At 36.7% G+C, this 6117-nt stretch overlaps 1 protein-coding gene across 12 annotated transcripts in view; it reads right to left on the bottom strand.

Annotated features, from left to right (window-relative positions):
* Nucleotides 1-6117, bottom strand: part of RGS7 (regulator of G-protein signaling 7) — a 240100-nt gene that overhangs the window by 67105 nt on the left and 166878 nt on the right. The gene's annotated exons all lie outside the window — the stretch shown is intronic.

Raw genomic sequence — 6117 nt, 5'->3', positions numbered from 1 at the left:
ACTCTTTCATAAATGTTAATAACATTAAGTTAGAAGGAAGACCATGATCAGTTTTATGTATATTAAACTGCCAAATCATCAAAACCTTAACTTATGAAACACTTCTCCTCTTCTCTACTCTTTACTCTTTGATCCTGTTTTCTCCCATAACATTTCAGGAAAGCAATTTGATTATAGATTTACATGAGCAGAGGACTTTCTTACATAAACCAAGGCCAAGAAAGAAACCAAATTTCAAAGCACCAAAGAGATCAAGAACTAGAAAAAGACAAATTTGTCTTCAACATACAGAAGTCCCCAGATGATGATGGCCCTGGAAAATCCTGCAGAGTGACAAAAATTAGTATGGAAGAAAGGTCACCAAAGCTACATGAGCTATAGGATCAGACAAAGAATATCCAGTCATCAAATAAAATTTAAAATTGCATCCATTGAACTATTTCATGTTTCTTGATATTATCATAACGCTTTCAATTTGCCATTATGGTTACATTTTCAGAGAGTCAGAGTCATCTCCAGGGACAACAGGGCTTGAAGAGGCATGGGAAGTAGAGCATGTCGGAGTGCCAGCATTGCTGCCTCCACACTCTTCTAACCTGGGCTACCCATGGTGATGGGGACCTCAGCCTCAGCACCACGATTCCATTAGGGTTAACATTCAAATGGGCACAGAGCCCACAGCTCCAGGGACACTGGTGCTGGAGAGGACATTCCATGGTGATCAGCAGCACACCAACATTGCTTCCTTCACACCTTTCTAATCTGCATCACTCGTGGTAATGGGATGAGGGGAAGTCATATGTGGAGGGGCTGAGGTCCCTTGGCTTTTCAGCCTAGAAAAGAGAAGACTTAGGGGAGATCTCATTGCAGTCCACAGCTTCCTTGTCAGGGGAAGAGGAGGGGCAGGCACTGATCTCTACTCTCTGTAGTGATCTGTGACAAGGCCTTAAGATCTGTCAGGGGAGGTTTAGGTTGGTTGTTAGAAAAAGGTTCTTCCCTTAGAGGGTGGATGGGCACTGGAACAGCCTACCCAGGGAAGTGGTCACTGCACCAAGACTGTCAGAATCTAAGCAGCATTTGGACAATACTCTCAGGCACATGGTGAGATTCTTGGGGTGTCCTGTGCAGAGCCAGGAGTTGGACTTCAAGGATCCCTGTGATTCCCTTCCAACTCATGATATTCTGTGAAAACTATTTCGTTTACTAAACATAGTAACTTGAAAGCAATTCAGAAAATTCCAAGTTATGTTTATGAATCTCAGAATTTTGATAAGAAATTTTATTTCTATTTATAGGGGACCTAGATGCAATTATCAATGCTTTTAAAACAGTACTGCAGAAACATGTGCCTGGATCAGTTACCCTTTCTTATGTGTGCATACAAATGCGTCAGCCTAACACATTTTCCATGCTCCTCATATTATGAGAATAAGTTACACTTTTTTGGAAAGAATATTTCAGGTAAGCACGAAACTCTGAAGTGGTGAGATGACTGGAAAGCATTATCAGGGAATGCCTCCTGGTTAAAGAGCCTTCATTGCAGTGGTTTGTCAATGTCAGAATTAGCAAGGATCAGAACAAAATTCAGGCCATGCTTGTTGAAGTGAGACTTTCATCATTTACATGACAGAGATAGCTTCTAATGAGTAAATAATATATCTCTGCAGAGAAATATAATGGTATATGAATTCAGAGTGGGAAAAAATACTGTAGGTCACCTCTTCCACCTTTCTGCTAATGTAAATGTCTTTCCTAAAGCACATTTGATTTGGTTCTGCCCAGATCAAATTTTACGCATAGCAAGCACTGGCACCAGCCACACTTTTCTTGAGAGGCTGTTATTCTTGGTAGACTGTATTCCTCACTTAGTCCTGTCACCAAGGTTTTAGTCAATATATTCTGTATATGTAGCTTCCTAAAGGCAAGTCATTCACTTAAGGAGTCACAACCCAGTCTTAGCAACAATTTAGTATGTTACTTGAGTTCTGGTGGGAAAAGTCTGTTGCTTACTACACCTAGAAATCCAGAAAATTTTGAGAGACAGATCCTTAATTGAAGGATCTGTATTAGGGATTTAAAAGAATTGCTTGCAGGAGTCATTACTGACACACTGACATCAGCTGTTGAAAAAATGGGAACTGAGAATCAAGATTTCAGATTATAGAACGGCAGAGCTCTCCAGAAACTATTTACATATTCTTCATAAAGTCTCATGGCATGAATTTTAACAAATAATTTCTTATTTATACATGACAATTTGTATCAAAAGTGCTTCTCTGCTACCAGTTTTGCCCCAAGCTGTTGACTCATAGTCATGAGTGGATTTCCAGAGATGCTGAGCACACACAGTGCTCCAGCCGAGTTCAGGTAAGCAACAGGGATCAGTATTTCTCAAACACAAATTGCTTACTAATAAGCTGTTGCCAAGGAAATCCTTCCTGTGCATTTGGGCAAAGAAAACATATAATGCATTCTCTGTACAGTTCTCCTTCCAAACAGTCACTCTATGCTAAACGGTACAGAAAGACAAATCAGAGAGAAAATTCCTGGACTACTCAAATTTTCATAGAGGAATTTGAAGCTAAGCATGTAAAATAAGTAAGCAATAGACTCATAAGAGAAAATTATATGAAAATTTTCAACATGTGAAAAACATGATACATGATTGCAATTACTTTTTGTGCACTATGTACTTTTTAGCGTTACTGCAAGTTTGGGAGAGAAGAGGGAAATGAGCCAGGGGAAATGGCTCATGTTCAGAACAGAGAAGCAGAGGGAGAACACAGAGAAGTCTCTGTCAGTTTAAGTGAGAGGAAAGTATCATAAGGAAGGAAGTGTTGTTCACACTGGCTTGTTAGCTGATTATCAAGTAAATTTAATAAGGAAGGTCTTGTGCTTTCTTAAAAATGCTGGAGAATAACAATGAAACAGCTTTGACGCAGCAAAAGTAAATGGCTACTTCATTTTACTGTAACACAGGATAGATAACAGTCATGACTATCTGAAGAACTGCAGCACTTATGCAGACAGGTATCTTACACTTTTAAAGGGAGCAATTAATTAAGACTTCCCCCAACACCTGTGATTGCTCTAATTTCCTAGGAGACTGCCTTTGCACCACATGACTTTACCTGGAAGGCTACTGAAAATATGTTACATTTTCAAAACTTGTCCTTCATCACAGCAGCAGAATTTGAGAATTTGCTTTGAGTATGCAAAAAAATAGTCTAACTTAGTATCATGTAAAGATCACATGGGCAAGTGCTCTTAAAATCATGTTGTGTTATCAGTTACTTACTGTGTTCTCCATAACACCAATATTCTGCAGTCCTCCTCCATTTTTAACTCATTTGAGAGAAATGCACACAAAAAAATCACAATGCTCAAACAACATCCTGTTGCCACTACATAGATGCAGTTGACTTTTTGTCTTCTAGTATGAGTCCAAACCTTCCTAAGACTGTACGTGACTGTGGCACTTCCTAAATTTTATTCTTTCTCTCCTTTGAGCATATTTCTCTTTTTTTTTATTATGCATTTAACTGTAAGAAAAAGTCTGATATGTCACAGATACTTTTAAGTCTAACCATCAGCAGAAGTTCACTAAAGAAAATGAGTAAAAATTACTAATTCTTCATATTTTATACATCTGAAATTCTTATAAGCCTCTTACATTGAGTAAAAATTACTAATTCTTCATATTTTATACATCTGAAATTCTTATAAGCTTCTTACATTGTCAAAATTAAGTTAAATTAAGCCTAAAGAATAAAAAAAAATGAAAGAAAAATCTGTCAGTTACAAAATTATATCTGTAAGAAAAGAGAAGATAATTACAAGCATGTCACATGCTCAGCCACTAGCTGTGTTCATTTCAAGAGCCAGATTTTCTGAATTGAGATCCAATGCTATTTGTCACAAAACCTAATCATAATTCAGGAACGTGACTTAACTCTCACAGGAAAAACAAAGTTGTTTGAACTACACTGGCCTTAATAATATTAGTTATTATTATTATTATTATTATTACTTAGTTTCACTAACATAATCACACTAAAACCAATGGCATTCTACAAAGAACAACATGTCCTGCCTGGGTGGACTCCAAGACATATGGGACTTCAACAGATGGAACTTAAGGACCTTCCTTTGTAAAAATTATTTGCAATTTGAGGAATCCCTCTTGACAACACTTTCAAGCATCATTTTCAAGAAAAAGTAGGGAGATTTTCAGTGCTTTATGAAAATTAGCAGTTTCTCAGTAACCTCGGAATGATCATAGCTAATATTTTGGAAATTACAATCAAACGGCTATTTTCCATTTTGACATAAATTAAATTATTCTAAGCCCTGTTTTTGCCACCATGACATAGCATTGCACTACAGCTTTATTATGAGAATGTGTGTCTGTTTTTTTGACATATTGGAAGATTCTTTGTATCTTTTTCAGTTACACTTTCTACAGAAAAAAATTTTTTAAAGCAAATATTTGATATTACAAGCTCACGTAGATCAAATTATATTTTAGAGAAGGTATTAACATATACAAATATGTAAGGATTATTTTCTTTCTTAGTTAATTCTGGTAATAAACTGACATACAGTATGTCAATCTCATTTAATTTCTTGTTTAAGATAAATTATTTTCCTGGCAGTGTGCTACATTCTGGACAGTAGCCCAGCTACGGGTGAGTAAAGATGAATGGTTGGGATTAATTTTTAAATTAAAATAAAATTCTAGAGTATTTTCAAAGGCTTGTAAAATTAGGTTAATGCCAAAGAAAGTGATTTGCTTTGTTAATAACTTTGATCAAGGAAGATTACAGTGGGAGTTTACTTTTTGCTAGTCTTGAGAGACTTCTAATGCCTGCCACAGTCATTCGTTTTAGAGGGAGCAGTTTCAATCTTGTTCAGGGCAAGTCCATGAAATTGGTAGCACTGCACGGCAGCATAATGCATGATAAGTATGAAGTACATTTGCATATCTGTAATAACATAAATTATATTTATTATATTTTCCAGGAAGTAAAAACTACTGCGAAAATCTGCAGAACCTATTTGGCATATATTTGAGGTGAAATTTATCCTTTCATATTCTCAAAATGTTTCAAACCTACTTTAGATTTGTTTTGGTTCCTTAAATATTTTTATTAAATATTTTGATTTTCCTGTATTCCTCTGATCATCGTTGTTTACAGGGAAAATGCTAATTTCTGGGACTCAGCAGATGTTAACCTAATAAGAACAGTATTGAAAAGGTGCCTCAAAAGTTTATTTTCCTGCAAATGCCCTAGCATTATCCAGTTCTGGTGAGACACAGCCACCTTTGGTAGCTCCAGTGCAATTCTCTGACCCTGTTGCATGGGGAAGCTGTGGGTCTGTTTCTCACAGGATTGCACTTTTGGTCATGACATGGAAGGAGCAATGAGATAGCGGATTGGAGGGTTTGCTTCCCCTTCCTTCTCCCCTCTGCAATCAAAGAGCTTAACTCAGCAACTGAAACATATTTAAATCTCAAAAGCTCTCAAATGAGTACATTTACTGCTCAACAAAGGCACCTCCCTGTGTGATAAAGGCACTGATTCCAAGCTTTAGTCTGTATTCCTGGCATGCAAAACCTGGACAGATTATACAAGATTTCTATTTACTGACTAAGGTTCATAATTCACTGACCAATCCACTGATCAGCTGTGACAGGAAAGTCAGTGTCTCCTACTTTAGACTAAAGGATATTAATAGAAACTTTCTCAGCCTGATCTCAAATTCAGATATGTTAAGCATATATTTATTAAAATCACCCCAGTAACGTGATACACATTACAACTGATCAACTTAATGTCTCTTAAACCATAGATAATTACTTGCTGATCTTTAACATATTAGGGGACTATACTGAAGTAAGAAATGGTAAATCAGTCATTTTTCCTTCAGTGACTAACTTCCTCATACGGAGTGGCTAAGCACACTTATGTGTGGTAAGAATCCTTCCTGCTTGGGAGCTTTCAATAACTATTTACTGGACATCTTCAAATATCAGTAAAAAATTGAACATTTTTCCACTCCAATAGGATGAGGACACTGTCACATTTTCAAACTCTACCTTGAAGACACTCAGCT

Source organism: Corvus brachyrhynchos, unplaced genomic scaffold (assembly GCF_000691975.1).
Source record: "Corvus brachyrhynchos isolate BGI_N302 unplaced genomic scaffold, ASM69197v1 scaffold595, whole genome shotgun sequence".
NCBI classification, from domain to species: domain Eukaryota; kingdom Metazoa; phylum Chordata; class Aves; order Passeriformes; family Corvidae; genus Corvus; species Corvus brachyrhynchos.
The sequence above is the reverse complement of the archived record's forward strand: the minus strand, read 5'-3'. Positions and strand labels throughout refer to the sequence as shown.